This window comes from Gorilla gorilla, chromosome 13 (assembly GCF_029281585.2).
Source record: "Gorilla gorilla gorilla isolate KB3781 chromosome 13, NHGRI_mGorGor1-v2.1_pri, whole genome shotgun sequence".
Taxonomy (NCBI): Eukaryota; Metazoa; Chordata; class Mammalia; order Primates; family Hominidae; genus Gorilla; species Gorilla gorilla.
In genome coordinates this window covers 3911993-3931847 of record NC_073237.2, presented here as the reverse complement: position 1 = coordinate 3931847, position 19855 = coordinate 3911993, and positions in this window count along the sequence as shown.

Here is a 19855-nt window from a genome sequence, read left to right as displayed (position 1 = left end):
TGGAGACGAATGGAATGGAATGGAATGGAATGGAATTTAATCAACCAGAGTAGAATGGAATGTATTGGAATGGAATGGAATGGAAAGGAATGGAATGGAATGGAATGGAATGGAATCGAATGGAATGGAATGGAATGGAATGGAATGGAATGGAATGGAATGGAATCAACCCGAGTAGAATGGAATGTATTGGAATATAATGGAATTGAATGGAATGGAATGGAATTGAATGGAATCGAATGGAATGGAATGGAATGGAATGGAGTGGAATGGAATGGAAAGGAATGGAATGGAATCGAGTGGAATGGAATGGAATGGAATGGAATTGAATGGAATCGAATGGAATGGAATGGAATAGAATGGAATCAACCCGAGTGGAACGGAATGGAATGGAATGGAATGGAATGGAATGGAATGGAATGGAATGGAATGGAATGGAATGGAATGGAATGGAATGGAATGGAATCGAATGGAATGCAATGGAATGGAATGGAATGCAATGGAATGGAATGGAATGGAATGGAATGGAATGGAATGGAATGGAATCAACCCGAGTAGAATGGAATGGATTGGAATGGAATGGAATGGAATGGAATGGAATCGAATGGAATCGAATGGAATGGAGTGGAATGGAATGGAATGGAATGGAATGGAATGGAATCAACCCGAGGAGAACGGAATGGAATGGAATGGAATGGAATGGAATGGAATGGAATGGAATGGAATTCAATGGAATAGAATGGAATGGAATCGAATGGAATCGAATGGAGATAAATGGAATGGAATGGAATGGAATGGAATGGAATCAACCAGAGTAGAATGGAATGGATTGGAATGGAATGGAATGGAATGGAATGGAATGGAATGGAATGGAATGGAATGGAATGGAATGGAATGGAATGGAATGGAATCAATCAGAGTAGAACGGAATGGAATGGAATGGAATGCAATGGAATGGAATTCTATGGAACAGAATGGAATGGAAGGGAATGGAATGGAATGGAATGGAATCGAATGGAATCAAATGGAATCGAACGGAATGGAATGGAGTAGAATGGAATCAACCCGAGTAGAACAGAATGGAATGGAATGGAATGGAATGGAATGGAATGGAATGGAATGGAATGGAATGGAATGGAATGGAATGGAATAGAATGGAATCAACCCGAGTAGAATGGAATGGATTGGAATGGAAAGGAATGGAATGGAATGGAATCGAATCGAGTGGAATGGAATGGAATGGAATGGAATCAATCCGAGTAGAATGGAATGGAATGGAATTCAATGTAACCGAAAGGAATTGATTCAACCCATGTGGAACGGAACAGGATGGGACGGGACGGGACGGGATGGGACGGGTCGGGATGGGACGGAATGGAACGGAACGGAATGGCATGGAATCAACCCGAGTAGAATGGAATGGAATGGAATGGAATGGAAAGGAAAGGAATAGAATAGAATAGAATTTAATTGAACCAACCCGCGTGGAACGGAATGGAACGTAACGGAAACGAGAGGAACGGAATGGAAAGGAATCAACCCGAGTAAAACGGAACGGGACGGGACGGGACGGGACGGGACGGGACGGAACGGAACGGAACCAAACTCAATGGAATCAACCCGAGTAGAACGGAATGGAGTAAATGGAAAGGAATGGAATGGAATGGAATGGAATGGAATGGAATGGAATGGAATGGAATGGAATGGAATGGAATGGAATGGAATGGAATCGAACGGAATCGAATGGAATAGAATGGAATATAATGGAATGGAATGGAATGGAATGGAATGGAGTCAACCCGAGTAGAATGGAATGGATTGGAATGGAATGGAATGGAAAGTAATGGAATGGAATGGAATGGAATGGAATGGAATGGAATGGAATGGAATCAACTCGAGTAGAACTAAATGGAATGGAGAGGAATGGAATGGAATGGAATGGAATGGAATTCAATGGAGTAGAATGGAATGGAATAGAATGGAATGGAATGGAATGGAATAGAATGGAATGGAATGGAATGGAATGGAATGGAATGGAATGGAATCAACCCGACTAGAACTGAATGGAATGGAATGGAATGGAATGGAATGGAATGGAATGGAATGGAATGGAATGGAATGGAATGGAATGGAATGGAATGGAATGGAATGGAATGGAATGGAATGGAATCAACCCGAGTAGAACTAAATGGATTGGAAAGGAATGGAATGGAATGGAATTGAATGGAATGGAATGGAATTCAATGGAGTAGAATGGAATGGAATAGAATGGAATGGAATGGAATGGAATGCAATGGAATGGAATGGAATCAACCCGACTAGAACGGAAGGAATGGAATAGAATGGAATGGAATGGAATGGAATCGAATGGAATGGAATGGAATCGAATGGAATGGAATGGAATGGAATGGAATGGAATGGAATGGAATCCACCCGAGTAGAATGGAATGGAGTGGAATGGAATGGAAAGGAATGGAATGGAATCGAGTGGAATGGAATGGAATGGAATGGAATGGAATGGAATGGAATGGAATGGAATCAACCTGAGTAGAATGCAATGGATTGGAAAGGAACGGAATGGAATGGAATCGAATGGAATCGAAAGAAATGGAATGGAATGGAATGGAATGAAATGGAATGGAATGGAATCAACCCGAGAAGAACGGAACGGAATGTAATGGAATGGAATGGGATGGAATGGAATCGAATGATATCGAATGGAATCGAATGGAATGGTATGGAATAGAATGGAATCAACCCGAGTGGAACGGAATGGAATGGAATGGAATGGAATGGAATGGAATGGAATGGAATGGAATGGAATGGAATGGAATGGAATCAATCAGAATAGAATGGAATGGAATGGAATGGAATGGAATTCAATGGAATAGAACGGAAAGGAATCGAATGGAATCGAATGGAGACGAATGGAATGGAATGGAATGGAATGGAATGGAATCAACCAGAGTAGAATGGAATGTATTGGAATGGAATGGAATGGAAAGGAATGGAATGGAATGGAATGGAATGGAATCGAATGGAATGGAATGGAATGGAGTGGAATGGAATGGAATGGAATGGAATCAACCCGAGTAGAATGGAATGTATTGGAATATAATGGAATTGAATGGAATGGAATGGAATTGAATGGAATCGAATGGAATGGAATGGAATGGAATGGAGTGGAATGGAATGGAAAGGAATGGAATGGAATCGAGTGGAATGGAATGGAATGGAATGGAATTGAATGGAATCGAATGGAATGGAATGGAATAGAATGGAATCAACCCGAGTGGAACGGAATGGAATGGAATGGAATGGAATGGAATGGAATGGAATGGAATGGAATGGAATGGAATGGAATGGAATGGAATGGAATGGAATGGAATGGAATGGAATCGAATGGAATGCAATGGAATGGAATGGAATGCAATGGAATGGAATGGAATGGAATGGAATGGAATGGAATGGAATGGAATGGAATCAACCCGAGTAGAATGGAATGGATTGGAATGGAATGGAATGGAATGGAATGGAATCGAATGGAATCGAATGGAATGGAGTGGAATGGAATGGAATGGAATGGAATGGAATGGAATCAACCCGAGGAGAACGGAATGGAATGGAATGGAATGGAATGGAATGGAATGGAATGGAATGGAATTCAATGGAATAGAATGGAATGGAATCGAATGGAATCGAATGGAGATAAATGGAATGGAATGGAATGGAATGGAATGGAATCAACCAGAGTAGAATGGAATGGATTGGAATGGAATGGAATGGAATGGAATGGAATGGAATGGAATGGAATGGAATGGAATGGAATGGAATGGAATGGAATGGAATCAATCAGAGTAGAACGGAATGGAATGGAATGGAATGCAATGGAATGGAATTCTATGGAACAGAATGGAATGGAAGGGAATGGAATGGAATGGAATGGAATCGAATGGAATCAAATGGAATCGAACGGAATGGAATGGAGTAGAATGGAATCAACCCGAGTAGAACAGAATGGAATGGAATGGAATGGAATGGAATGGAATGGAATGGAATGGAATGGAATGGAATGGAATGGAATAGAATGGAATCAACCCGAGTAGAATGGAATGGATTGGAATGGAAAGGAATGGAATGGAATGGAATCGAATCGAGTGGAATGGAATGGAATGGAATGGAATCAATCCGAGTAGAATGGAATGGAATGGAATTCAATGTAACCGAAAGGAATTGATTCAACCCATGTGGAACGGAACAGGATGGGACGGGACGGGACGGGATGGGACGGGTCGGGATGGGACGGAATGGAACGGAACGGAATGCCATGGAATCAACCCGAGTAGAATGGAATGGAATGGAATGGAATGGAAAGGAAAGGAATAGAATAGAATAGAATTTAATTGAACCAACCCGCGTGGAACGGAATGGAACGTAACGGAAACGAGAGGAACGGAATGGAAAGGAATCAACCCGAGTAAAACGGAACGGGACGGGACGGGACGGGACGGGACGGGACGGAACGGAACGGAACCAAACTCAATGGAATCAACCCGAGTAGAACGGAATGGAGTAAATGGAAAGGAATGGAATGGAATGGAATGGAATGGAATGGAATGGAATGGAATGGAATGGAATGGAATGGAATGGAATGGAATGGAATCAACCCGAGTAGAATGGAATGGATTGGAATGGAATGGAATGGAATGGAATGGAATCGAATGGAATCGAATGGAATGGAGTGGAATGGAATGGAATGGAATGGAATGGAATGGAATCAACCCGAGGAGAACGGAATGGAATGGAATGGAATGGAATGGAATGGAATGGAATGGAATGGAATTCAATGGAATAGAATGGAATGGAATCGAATGGAATCGAATGGAGATAAATGGAATGGAATGGAATGGAATGGAATGGAATCAACCAGAGTAGAATGGAATGGATTGGAATGGAATGGAATGGAATGGAATGGAATGGAATGGAATGGAATGGAATGGAATGGAATGGAATGGAATGGAATGGAATCAATCAGAGTAGAACGGAATGGAATGGAATGGAATGCAATGGAATGGAATTCTATGGAACAGAATGGAATGGAAGGGAATGGAATGGAATGGAATGGAATCGAATGGAATCAAATGGAATCGAACGGAATGGAATGGAGTAGAATGGAATCAACCCGAGTAGAACAGAATGGAATGGAATGGAATGGAATGGAATGGAATGGAATGGAATGGAATGGAATGGAATGGAATGGAATGGAATAGAATGGAATCAACCCGAGTAGAATGGAATGGATTGGAATGGAAAGGAATGGAATGGAATGGAATCGAATCGAGTGGAATGGAATGGAATGGAATGGAATCAATCCGAGTAGAATGGAATGGAATGGAATTCAATGTAACCGAAAGGAATTGATTCAACCCATGTGGAACGGAACAGGATGGGACGGGACGGGACGGGATGGGACGGGTCGGGATGGGACGGAATGGAACGGAACGGAATGGCATGGAATCAACCCGAGTAGAATGGAATGGAATGGAATGGAATGGAAAGGAAAGGAATAGAATAGAATAGAATTTAATTGAACCAACCCGCGTGGAACGGAATGGAACGTAACGGAAACGAGAGGAACGGAATGGAAAGGAATCAACCCGAGTAAAACGGAACGGGACGGGACGGGACGGGACGGGACGGGACGGAACGGAACGGAACCAAACTCAATGGAATCAACCCGAGTAGAACGGAATGGAGTAAATGGAAAGGAATGGAATGGAATGGAATGGAATGGAATGGAATGGAATGGAATGGAATGGAATGGAATGGAATGGAATGGAATGGAATCGAACGGAATCGAATGGAATAGAATGGAATATAATGGAATGGAATGGAATGGAATGGAATGGAGTCAACCCGAGTAGAATGGAATGGATTGGAATGGAATGGAATGGAAAGTAATGGAATGGAATGGAATGGAATGGAATGGAATGGAATGGAATGGAATCAACTCGAGTAGAACTAAATGGAATGGAGAGGAATGGAATGGAATGGAATGGAATGGAATTCAATGGAGTAGAATGGAATGGAATAGAATGGAATGGAATGGAATGGAATAGAATGGAATGGAATGGAATGGAATGGAATGGAATGGAATGGAATCAACCCGACTAGAACTGAATGGAATGGAATGGAATGGAATGGAATGGAATGGAATGGAATGGAATGGAATGGAATGGAATGGAATGGAATGGAATCAACCCGAGTAGAACTAAATGGATTGGAAAGGAATGGAATGGAATGGAATTGAATGGAATGGAATGGAATTCAATGGAGTAGAATGGAATGGAATAGAATGGAATGGAATGGAATGGAATGCAATGGAATGGAATGGAATCAACCCGACTAGAACGGAAGGAATGGAATAGAATGGAATGGAATGGAATGGAATCGAATGGAATGGAATGGAATCGAATGGAATGGAATGGAATGGAATGGAATGGAATGGAATGGAATCCACCCGAGTAGAATGGAATGGAGTGGAATGGAATGGAAAGGAATGGAATGGAATCGAGTGGAATGGAATGGAATGGAATGGAATGGAATGGAATGGAATGGAATCAACCTGAGTAGAATGCAATGGATTGGAAAGGAACGGAATGGAATGGAATCGAATGGAATCGAAAGAAATGGAATGGAATGGAATGGAATGAAATGGAATGGAATGGAATCAACCCGAGAAGAACGGAACGGAATGTAATGGAATGGAATGGGATGGAATGGAATCGAATGATATCGAATGGAATCGAATGGAATGGTATGGAATAGAATGGAATCAACCCGAGTGGAACGGAATGGAATGGAATGGAATGGAATGGAATGGAATGGAATGGAATGGAATGGAATGGAATGGAATGGAATCAATCAGAATAGAATGGAATGGAATGGAATGGAATGGAATTCAATGGAATAGAACGGAAAGGAATCGAATGGAATCGAATGGAGACGAATGGAATGGAATGGAATGGAATGGAATGGAATCAACCAGAGTAGAATGGAATGTATTGGAATGGAATGGAATGGAAAGGAATGGAATGGAATGGAATGGAATGGAATCGAATGGAATGGAATGGAATGGAGTGGAATGGAATGGAATGGAATGGAATCAACCCGAGTAGAATGGAATGTATTGGAATATAATGGAATTGAATGGAATGGAATGGAATTGAATGGAATCGAATGGAATGGAATGGAATGGAATGGAGTGGAATGGAATGGAAAGGAATGGAATGGAATCGAGTGGAATGGAATGGAATGGAATGGAATTGAATGGAATCGAATGGAATGGAATGGAATAGAATGGAATCAACCCGAGTGGAACGGAATGGAATGGAATGGAATGGAATGGAATGGAATGGAATGGAATGGAATGGAATGGAATGGAATGGAATGGAATGGAATGGAATGGAATGGAATCGAATGGAATGCAATGGAATGGAATGGAATGCAATGGAATGGAATGGAATGGAATGGAATGGAATGGAATGGAATGGAATGGAATCAACCCGAGTAGAATGGAATGGATTGGAATGGAATGGAATGGAATGGAATGGAATCGAATGGAATCGAATGGAATGGAGTGGAATGGAATGGAATGGAATGGAATGGAATGGAATCAACCCGAGGAGAACGGAATGGAATGGAATGGAATGGAATGGAATGGAATGGAATGGAATGGAATTCAATGGAATAGAATGGAATGGAATCGAATGGAATCGAATGGAGATAAATGGAATGGAATGGAATGGAATGGAATGGAATCAACCAGAGTAGAATGGAATGGATTGGAATGGAATGGAATGGAATGGAATGGAATGGAATGGAATGGAATGGAATGGAATGGAATGGAATGGAATGGAATGGAATGGAATGGAATCAATCAGAGTAGAACGGAATGGAATGGAATGGAATGCAATGGAATGGAATTCTATGGAACAGAATGGAATGGAAGGGAATGGAATGGAATGGAATGGAATCGAATGGAATCAAATGGAATCGAACGGAATGGAATGGAGTAGAATGGAATCAACCCGAGTAGAACAGAATGGAATGGAATGGAATGGAATGGAATGGAATGGAATGGAATGGAATGGAATGGAATGGAATGGAATAGAATGGAATCAACCCGAGTAGAATGGAATGGATTGGAATGGAAAGGAATGGAATGGAATGGAATCGAATCGAGTGGAATGGAATGGAATGGAATGGAATCAATCCGAGTAGAATGGAATGGAATGGAATTCAATGTAACCGAAAGGAATTGATTCAACCCATGTGGAACGGAACAGGATGGGACGGGACGGGACGGGATGGGACGGGTCGGGATGGGACGGAATGGAACGGAACGGAATGCCATGGAATCAACCCGAGTAGAATGGAATGGAATGGAATGGAATGGAAAGGAAAGGAATAGAATAGAATAGAATTTAATTGAACCAACCCGCGTGGAACGGAATGGAACGTAACGGAAACGAGAGGAACGGAATGGAAAGGAATCAACCCGAGTAAAACGGAACGGGACGGGACGGGACGGGACGGGACGGGACGGAACGGAACGGAACCAAACTCAATGGAATCAACCCGAGTAGAACGGAATGGAGTAAATGGAAAGGAATGGAATGGAATGGAATGGAATGGAATGGAATGGAATGGAATGGAATGGAATGGAATCGAACGGAATCGAATGGAATAGAATGGAATATAATGGAATGGAATGGAATGGAATGGAATGGAGTCAACCCGAGTAGAATGGAATGGATTGGAATGGAATGGAATGGAAAGTAATGGAATGGAATGGAATGGAATGGAATGGAATGGAATGGAATGGAATCAACTCGAGTAGAACTAAATGGAATGGAGAGGAATGGAATGGAATGGAATGGAATGGAATTCAATGGAGTAGAATGGAATGGAATAGAATGGAATGGAATGGAATGGAATAGAATGGAATGGAATGGAATGGAATGGAATGGAATGGAATGGAATCAACCCGACTAGAACTGAATGGAATGGAATGGAATGGAATGGAATGGAATGGAATGGAATGGAATGGAATCGAATGGAATCGAATGGAATCGAATGGAATGGAGTGGAATGGAATGGAATGGAATGGAATGGAATGGAATCAACCCGAGTAGAACGGAATGGAATGGAATGGAATGGAATGGAATGGAATGGAATGGAATGGAATGGAATGGAATGGAATGGAATGGAATTCCATGGAATGGAATGGAATGGAATGGAATGGAATGGAATGGAATTCCATGGAATGGAATGGAATGGAATCGAATGGAATCGAATGGAGACGAATGGAATGCAATGGAATGGAATGGAATGGAATCAACCAGAGTAGAATGGAATGTATTGGAATGGAATGGAATGGAATGGAATGGAATGGAATGGAATGGAATGGAATCGAATGGAATGGAATGGAATGGAATGGAATGGAATGGAATTTAATGGAATCAATCAGAGTAGAACGGAATGGAATGGAATGGAATGGAATGGAATGGAATTCAATGGAATAGAATGGAATGGAATGGAATGGAATGGAATGGAATTGAATGGAGTCGAATGGAATGGAATGGAATGGAATGGAATCAACCCAAGTAGAATGGAATGGATTGGAATGGAATGGAATGGAATGGAATGGAATCGAATCGAATGGAATGCAATGGAATGGAATGGAATGGAATGGAATGGAATGGAATGGAATGGAATCAATCCGAGTAGAATGGAATGGAATGGAATTCAATGTAACCGAAAGGAATTGAATCAACCCATGTGGAACGGAACGGGATGGGACGGGACGGGACTGGATGGGACGGGTCGGGATGGGACGGAATGGAACGGAACGGAATGGCATGGAATCAACCCGAGTAGAATGGAATGGAATGGAATGGAATGGAAGGGAAAGGAATAGAATAGAATAGAATGGAATTGAACCAACCCGCATGGAACAGAATGGAGCGGAACGGAATGGCATGGAATCAACCCGAGTAGAATGGAATGGAATGGAATGGAATGGAAGGGAAAGGAATAGAATAGAATAGAATGGAATTGAACCAACCCGCGTGGAACGGAATGGAACGTAACGGAAACGAGCGGAACGGAATGGAAAGGAATCAACCCTAGTAAAACGGCACGGGACGGGACAGGACGGGACGGGACGGGACGGGACGTGTCGGGACGGAACGGAACGGAACGGAACTCAATGGATTCAAGCCGAGTAGAACGGAATGGAATGGAATGGAATGGAATGGAATGGAATGGAATGGAATGGAATGGAATGGAATGGAATGGAATGGAATGGAATGGAATTGAATGGAATGGAAATCAACCTGAGTAGAACGGAATGGAATGGAATGGAATGGAATGGAATGGAATGGAATGGAATGGAATGCACCCGAGTGGAATGGAATGGAATGGAATGGAATGGAATGAACCCGAGTGGAATGGAATGGAATGGAATGGAATGATGAACCCGAGTAGAATGGAATGGTTTGGAATGGAATGGAATGGAATGGAATCGAATGGAATGGAATGGAATGGAATGGAATGGAATGGAATGGAATGGAATGGAATCAACCCGAGTAGAACGGAATGGGTTGGAATGGAATGGAATGGAATGGAATGGAATGGAATGGAATGGAATGGAGTGGAATCAACACGAGTAGAACGGAATGGAATGGAATGGAATGGAATGGAATGGAATGGAATGGAATGGAATGGAATGGAATCAACCCGAGAAGAATGGAATGGATTGGAATGGAATGGAATGGAATGGAATGGAATGGAATGGAATGGAATGGAATCGAATGGAATGGAAAGGAATCAAATGGAATGGAATGGATTGGAATGGAATGGAATGGAATCGAACGGAATCGAATGGAATGGAATGGAATATAATGGAATGTAATGTAATGGAATGGAATGGAATGGAGTCAACCCGAGTAGAATGGAATGGATTGGAATGGAATAGAATGGAAAGTAATGGAATGGAATGGATTGGAATGGAATGGAAAGGAATGGAATGGAATGGAATGGAATCAACCCGAGTAGAACTAAACGGAATGGAAAGGAATGGAATGGAAAGGAATAGAATGGAATGGAATGGAATTCAATGGAGTAGAATGGAATGGAATAGAATGGAATGGAATGCAATGGAATGGAATGGAATGGAATGGAATGGAATGGAATGGAATAGAATGGAATCAACCCGATTAGAACGGAATGGAATGGAATGGAATGGAATGGAATGGAATGGAATGGAACCGAATGGAATGTAATGGAATGGAATGGAATGGAATGGAAAGGAATGGAATGGAATGGAATCCACCCGAGTAGAATGCAATGGATTGGAATGGAATGGAATGGAATGGAATGGAATGGAATCAACCCGAGTAGAATGGAATGGATTGGAATGGAATGGAATGGAATGGAATCGAATGGAATCGAATGGAATGGAATGGAATGGAATGGAATGAAATGGAATGGAATGGAATCAACCCGAGTAGAACGGAATGGAATGGAATGGAATAGAATGGAATGGAATGGAATGGAATGGAATAGAATGGAATGGAATGGAATGGAATGGAATGGAATGGAATGGAATCGAATGATATCGAAAGGAATCGAATGGAATGGAATGGAATAGAATGGAATCAACCCGAGTGGAACGGAATGGAATGGAATGGAATAGAATGGAATGGAATGGAATGGAATGGAATGGAATGGAATGGAATGGAATGGAATGGAATGGAATGGAATCGAATGGAATGCAATGGAATAGAATGGAATGGAATGGAATGGAATGGAATGGAATGGAATGGAATGGAATGGAATGGAATGGAATGGAATGGAAATCAAACCGAGTAGAACGGAATGGAATGGAATGGAATGGAATGGAATTGAATGGAATGGAATGGAATGAGCCCGAGTGGAATGGAATGGATTGGAATGGAATGGAATGGAATGGAATCGAATGGAATTGAAAGAAATGGAATGGAATGGAATGGAATGAAATGGAATGGAATGGAATCAACCCGAGTAGAACGGAATGGAATGGAATGGAATGGAATGGGATGGAAAGGAATCGAATGATATCGAATGCAATCGAATGGAATGGAATGGAATAGAATGGAATCAACCCGAGTGGAACGGAATGGAATGGAATGGAATGGAATGGAATGGAATGGAATGGAATGGAATGGAATGGAAAGGAATCGAATGGAATCGAATGGAATGCAATGGAATGGAATGGAATGGAATGGAATGGAATGGAATGGAATGGAATGGAATGGAATGGAATGGAATCAACCCGAATTGAATGGAATGGATTGGAATGGAATGGAATGGAATGGAATGGAATCAAATGGAATCGAATGGAATGGAGTGGAATGGAATGGAATGGAATGGAATGGAATGGAATGGAATGGAATGGAATGGAATGGAATCAACCCGAGTAGAACGGAATGGAATGGAATGGAATGGAATGGAATGGAATGGAATGGAATGGAATGGAATGGAATGGAATGGAATGGAATGGAATGGAATTCTATGGAATGGAATGGAATGGAATCGAATGGAATCGAATGGAGACGAATGGAATGGAATGGAATGGAATGGAATGGAATCAACCAGAGTAGAATGGAATGTATTGGAATGGAATGGAATGGAATGGAATGGAATGGAATGGAATGGAATGGAATCGAATGGAATGGAATGGAATGGAATCAATCAGAGTAGAACGGAATGGAATGGAATGGAATGGAATGGAATGGAATGGAATGGAATGGAATGGAATTCAATGAAATAGAATGGAATGGAAGGGAATGGAATGGAATGGAATGGAATCGAATGGAATCAAATGGAATCGAACGGAATGGAATGGAATAGAATGGAATCAACCCGAGTAGAACGGAATGGAATGGAATGGAATGGAATGGAATGGAATGGAATGGAATGGAATGGAATGAAATGGAATGGAATGGAATGGAATGGAATGGAATGGAATAGAATGGAATCAACCCGAGTAGAATGGAATGGATTGGAATGGAATGGAATGGAATGGAATGGAATGGAATCAATCCGAGTAGAATGGAATGGAATGGAGTTCAATGTAACCAAAAGGAATTGAATCAACCCATGTGGAATGGAACGGGATGGGACGGGACGGGACGGGATGGGACGGGTCGGGATGGGACGGAATGGAACGGAACGGAATGGCATGGAATCAACCCGAGTAGAATGGAATGGAATGGAATGGAATGGAAGGGAAAGGAATAGAATAGAATAGAATGGAATTGAACCAACCCGCGTGGAACGGAATGGAACGTAACGGAAACGGGCGGAACGGAATGGAAAGGAATCAACCCGAGTAAAACGGCACGGGACGGGACGGGACGGGACGGGACGGGATGGAACGGAACGGAACCAAACTCAATGGAATCAACCCGAGTAGAACGGAATGGAGTAAATGGAAAGGAATGGAATGGAATGGAAAGGAATGGAATGGAATGGAATGGAATGGAATTGAATGGAATGGAATGGAATGGAATCGAATGGAATGGAATGGAATCGAATGGAACGGAATGGAATGGAATGGAATGGAATGGAATGGAATCGAACGGAATCGAATGGAATAGAATGGAATATAATGGAATGGAATGGAATGGAATGGAATGGAATGGAATGGAGTCAACCCGAGTAGAATGGAATGGATTGGAATGCAATGGAATGGAAAGTAATGGAATGGAATGGAATGGAATGGAATGGAATCAACCCGAGTAGAACTAAATGGAATGGAAAGGAATGGAATGGAATGGAATTGAATGGAATGGAATGGAATTCAATGGAGTGGAATGGAATGGAATGGAATGGAATGGAATGGAATGGAATGGAATGGAATGGAATGGAATGGAATGGAATGGAATGGAATGGAATAGAATGGAATCAACCCGACTAGAACGAAATGGAATGGAATGGAATGGAATGGAATGGAATGGAATGGAATGGAATGGAATGGAATGGAATGGAATGGAATGGAATGGAATGGAATGGAATGGAATGGAATCCACCCGAGAATAGAATGGAATGGAATGGAATGGAATCAACCTGTGTAGAATGGAATGGATTGGAATGGAATGGAATGGAACGGAATCGAATGGAATCGAAAGAAATGGAATGGAATGGAATGGAATGAAATGGAATGGAATGGAATCAACCCGAGTAGAACGGAATGGAATGGAATGGAATTGAATGGGATGGAATGGAATCGAATGATATCGAATGGAATCGAATGGAATGGAATGGAATAGAATGGAATCAACCCGAGTGGAACGGAATGGAATGGAATGGAATGGAATGGAATGGAATGGAATGGAATGGAATGGAATGGAATGGAATGGAATCGAATGGAATCGAATGGAATGCAATGGAATGGAATGGAATGGAATGGAATGGAATGGAATGGAATGGAAATCAAACCGAGTAGAACGGAATGGAATGGAATGGAATGGAATGGAATGGAATGGAATGGAATGGAATGGAATGGAATGGAATGGAATGGAATGGAATGGAATGGAATGAGCCCGAGTGGAATGGAATGGAATGGAATGGAATGGAATGGAATGGAATGGAATGGAATGGAATGTACAACCCGAGTGGAATGGAATGGAATGGAATGGAATGGAATGGAATGGAATGGAATGGAGTGGAATCAACCCGAGTAGAACGGAATGGAATGGAATGGAATGGAATGGAATGGAATGGAATGGAATGGAATGGAATGGAATGGAATTCAATGGAATAGAATGGAATGGAATGGAATGGAATAAAATGAAATGGAATGGAATGGAATCGAATGGAATAGAATGGAATTGAATGGAATGGAATGGAATAGAATGGAATGGAATGGAGTGGAATCACCCCGAGTAGAACAGAATGGAATCGAATGGAATGGAATGGAATGGAATGGAATGGAATGGAATGGAATGGAATGGAATGGAATGGAATGGAATCGAATGGAATGGAATGGAATGGAATGGAATCAACCCAAGTAGAATGGAATGGATTGGAATGGAATGGAATGGAATGGAATGGAATCGAATCGAATGGAACGGAATGGAATGGAATGGAATGGAATGGAATGGAATGGAATGGAATGGAATCAATCCGAGTAGAATGGAATGGAATGGAATTCAATGTAACCGAAAGGAATTGAATCAACCCATGTGGAACGGAACGGGATGGGACGGGACGGGACGGGATGGGACGGGTCGGGATGGGACGGAATGGAACGGAACGGAATGGCATGGAATCAACCCGAGTAGAATGAAATGGAATGGAATGGAATGGAAGGGAAAGGAATAGAATAGAATATAATGGAATTGAACCAACCCGCGTGGAACAGAATGGAGCGGAACGGAATGGCATGGAATCAACCCGAGTAGAATGGAATGGAATGGAATGGAATGGAAGGGAAAGGAATAGAATAGAATAGAATGGAATTGAACCAACCCGCGTGGAATGGAATGGAACGTAACGGAAACGAGCGGAACGGAATGGAAAGGAATCAACCCGAGTAAAACGGCACGGGACGGGACGGGACGGGACGGGACGGGACGGGACGGGACGTGTCGGGACGGAACGGAACGGAACGGAACTCAATGGATTCAAGCCGAGTAGAATGGAATGGAATGGAATGGAATGGAATGGAATGGAATGGAATGGAATGGAATGGAATGGAATGGAATGGAATGGAATGGAATGGAATGGAAATCAACCTGAGTAGAACGGAATGGAATGGAATGGAATGGAATGGAATGGAATGGAATGGAATGGAATGGAATGGAATGGAATGGAATGGAATGCACCCGAGTGGAATGGAATGGAATGGAATGGAATGGAATGGAATGGAATGAACCCGAGTGGAATGGAATGGAATGGAATGGAATGATGGACCCGAGTAGAATGGAATGGTTTGGAATGGAATGGAATGGAATGGAATCGAATGGAATGGAATGGAATGGAATGGAATGGAATGGAATGGAGTGGAATGGAATGGAATCAACCCGAGTAGAACGGAATGGGTTGGAATGGAATGGAATGGAATGGAATGGAATGGAATGGAATGGAGTGGAATCAACACGAGTAGAACGGAATGGAATGGAATGGAATGGAATGGAATGGAATGGAATGGAATGGAATCAACCCGAGTAGAATGGAATGGATTGGAATGGAATGGAATGGAATGGAATGGAATGGAATGGAATCGAATGGAATGGAATGGAATCAAATGGAATGGAATGGAATGGAATGGAATGGAATGGAATCGAACGGAATCGAATGGAATGGAATGGAATATAATGGAAGGTAATGTAATGGAATGGAATGGAATGGAGTCAACCCGAGTAGAATGGAATGGATTGGAATGGAATAGAATGGAAAGTAATGGAATGGAATGGATTGTAATGGAATGGAAAGGAATGGAATGGAATGGAATGGAATCAACCCGAGTAGAACTAAATGGAATGGAAAGGAATGGAATGGAATGGAACAGAATGGAATGGAATGGAATTCAATGGAGTAGAATGGAATGGAATAGAATGGAATGGAATGCAATGGAATGGAATGGAATGGAATGGAATTGAATGGAATGGAATAGAATGGAATCCACCCGATTAGAACGGAATGGAATGGAATGGAATGGAATGGAATGGAATGGAATGGAATGGAACCGAATGGAATGTAATGGAATGGAATGGAATGGAATGGAAAGGAATGGAATGGAATGGAATCCACCCGAGTAGAATGCAATGGATTGGAATGGAATGGAATGGAATGGATTGGAATCGAGTGGAATGGAATGGAATGGAATGGAATGGAATGGAATGGAATGGAATCGAATGGAATCGAATGGAATGCAATGGAATGGAATGGAATGGAATGGAATGGAATGGAATGGAATGGAATGGAATGGAATCAACCCGAATAGAACGGAAGGGAATGGATTGGAATGGAATGGAATGGAATGGAATGGAATGGAATGGAATGGAATAGAATGGAATGGAATGGAATGGAATGGAATGGAATGGAATGGAATCGAATGGAATGGAATGGAATGGAATGGGATGGAATGGAATAGAATGGAATGGAATGGAATGGAATGGAATGGAATCGAATGGAATCGAATGGAATCGAATGGAATGGAGTGGAATGGAATGGAAGGGAATGGAATGGAATGGAATGGAATGGAATGGAATCAACCCGAGTAGAACGGAATGGAATGGAAGGGAATGGAATGGAATGGAATGGAATGGAATGGAATGGAATGGAATGGAATGGAATGGAATGGAATTCCATGGAATGGAATGGAATGGAATGGAATGGAATGGAATGGAATGGAATGGAATCGAATGGAATCGAATGGAGACGAATGGAATGGAATGGAATGGAATGGAATGGAATCAACCAGAGTAGAATGGAATGTATTGGAATGGAATGGAATGGAATGGAATGGAATGGAATGGAATGGAATGGAATCGAATGGAATGGAATGGAATGGAATGGAATGGAATGGAATTTAATGGAATCAATCAGAGTAGAACGGAATGGAATGGAATGGAATGGAATGGAATGGAATGGAATTCAATGGAATAGAATGGAATGGAATGGAATGGAATGGATTGGAATGGAATGGAATTGAATGGAGTCGAATGGAATGGAATGGAATGGAATGGAATCAACCCAAGTAGAATGGAATGGATTGGAATGGAATGGAATGGAATGGAATGGAATCGAATCGAATGGAATGCAATGGAATGGAATGGAATGGAATGGAATGGAATGGAATGGAATGGAATCGAATGGAATGGAATGGAATGGAATGGAATGGAATGGAATGGAATCGAATGGAATGGAATGGAATGGAATGGGATGGAATGGAATAGAATGGAATGGAATGGAATGGAATGGAATGGAATCGAATGGAATCGAATGGAATCGAATGGAATGGAGTGGAATGGAATGGAATGGAATGGAATGGAATGGAATGGAATGGAATCAACCCGAGTAGAACGGAATGGAATGGAATGGAATGGAATGGAATGGAATGGAATGGAATGGAATGGAATGGAATGGAATGGAATGGAATGGAATGGAATGGAATGGAATGGAATTCCATGGAATGGAATGGAATGGAATGGAATGGAATGGAATGGAATGGAATCGAATGGAATCGAATGGAGACGAATGGAATGGAATGGAATGGAATGGAATGGAATCAACCAGAGTAGAATGGAATGTATTGGAATGGAATGGAATGGAATGGAATGGAATGGAATGGAATGGAATCGAATGGAATGGAATGGAATGGAATGGCATGGAATGGAATTTAATGGAATCAATCAGAGTAGAACGGAATGGAATGGAATGGAATGGAATGGAATGGAATTCAATGGAATAGAATGGAATGGAATGGAATGGAATGGAATGGAATGGAATGGAATTGAATGGAGTCGAATGGAATGGAATGGAATGGAATGGAATCAACCCAAGTAGAATGGAATGGATTGGAATGGAATGGAATGGAATGGAATGGAATTGAATCGAATCGAATGGAATGCAATGGAATGGAATGGAATGGAATGGAATGGAATGGAATGGAATGGAATGGAATGGAATGGAATCAATCCGAGTAGAATGGAATGGAATGGAATTCAATGTAACCGAAAGGAATTGAATCAACCCATGTGGAACGGAACGGGATGGGACGGGACGGGACGGGATGGGACGGGTCGGGATGGGACGGAATGGAACGGAACGGAATGGCATGGAATCAACCCGAGTAGAATGGAATGGAATGGAATGGAATGGAATGGAAGGGAAAGGAATAGAATAGAATAGAATGGAATTGAACCAACCCGCATGGAACAGAATGGAGCGGAACGGAATGGCATGGAATCAACCCGAGTAGAATGGAATGGAATGGAATGGAATGGAAGGGAAAGGAATAGAATAGAATAGAATGGAATTGAACCAACCCGCGTGGAACGGAATGGAACGTAACGGAAACGAGCGGAACGGAATGGAAAGGAATCAACCCGAGTAAAACGGCACGGGACGGGACGGGACGGGACGGGACGGGACGGGACGGGACGTGTCGGGACGGAACGGAACGGAACGGAACTCAATGGATTCAAGGCGAGTAGAACGGAATGGAATGGAATGGAATGGAATGGAATGGAATGGAATGGAATGGAATGGAATGGAATGGAATGGAATGGAATGGAATGGAAATCAACCTGAGTAGAACGGAATGGAATGGAATGGAATGGAATGGAATGGAATGGAATGGAATGCACCCGAGTGGAATGGAATGGAATGGAATGGAATGGAATGGAATGGAATGGAATGGAATGGAATGGAATGGAATGATCCCGAGTGGAATGGAATGGAATGGAATGGAATGATGAACCCGAGTAGAATGGAATGGTTTGGAATGGAATGGAATGGAATGGAATGGAATGGAATGGAATGGAATGGAATGGAATGGAATGGAATGGAATCAACCCGAGTAGAACGGAATGGGTTGGAATGGAATGGAATGGAATGGAATGGAATGGAATGGAATGGAGTTTAATCAACACGAGTAGAACGGAATGGAATGGAATGGAATGGAATGGAATGGAATGGAATGGAATGGAATGGAATGGAATGGAATGGAATCAACCCGAGTAGAATGGAATGGATTGGAATGGAATGGAATGGAATGGAATGGAATGGAATGGAATGG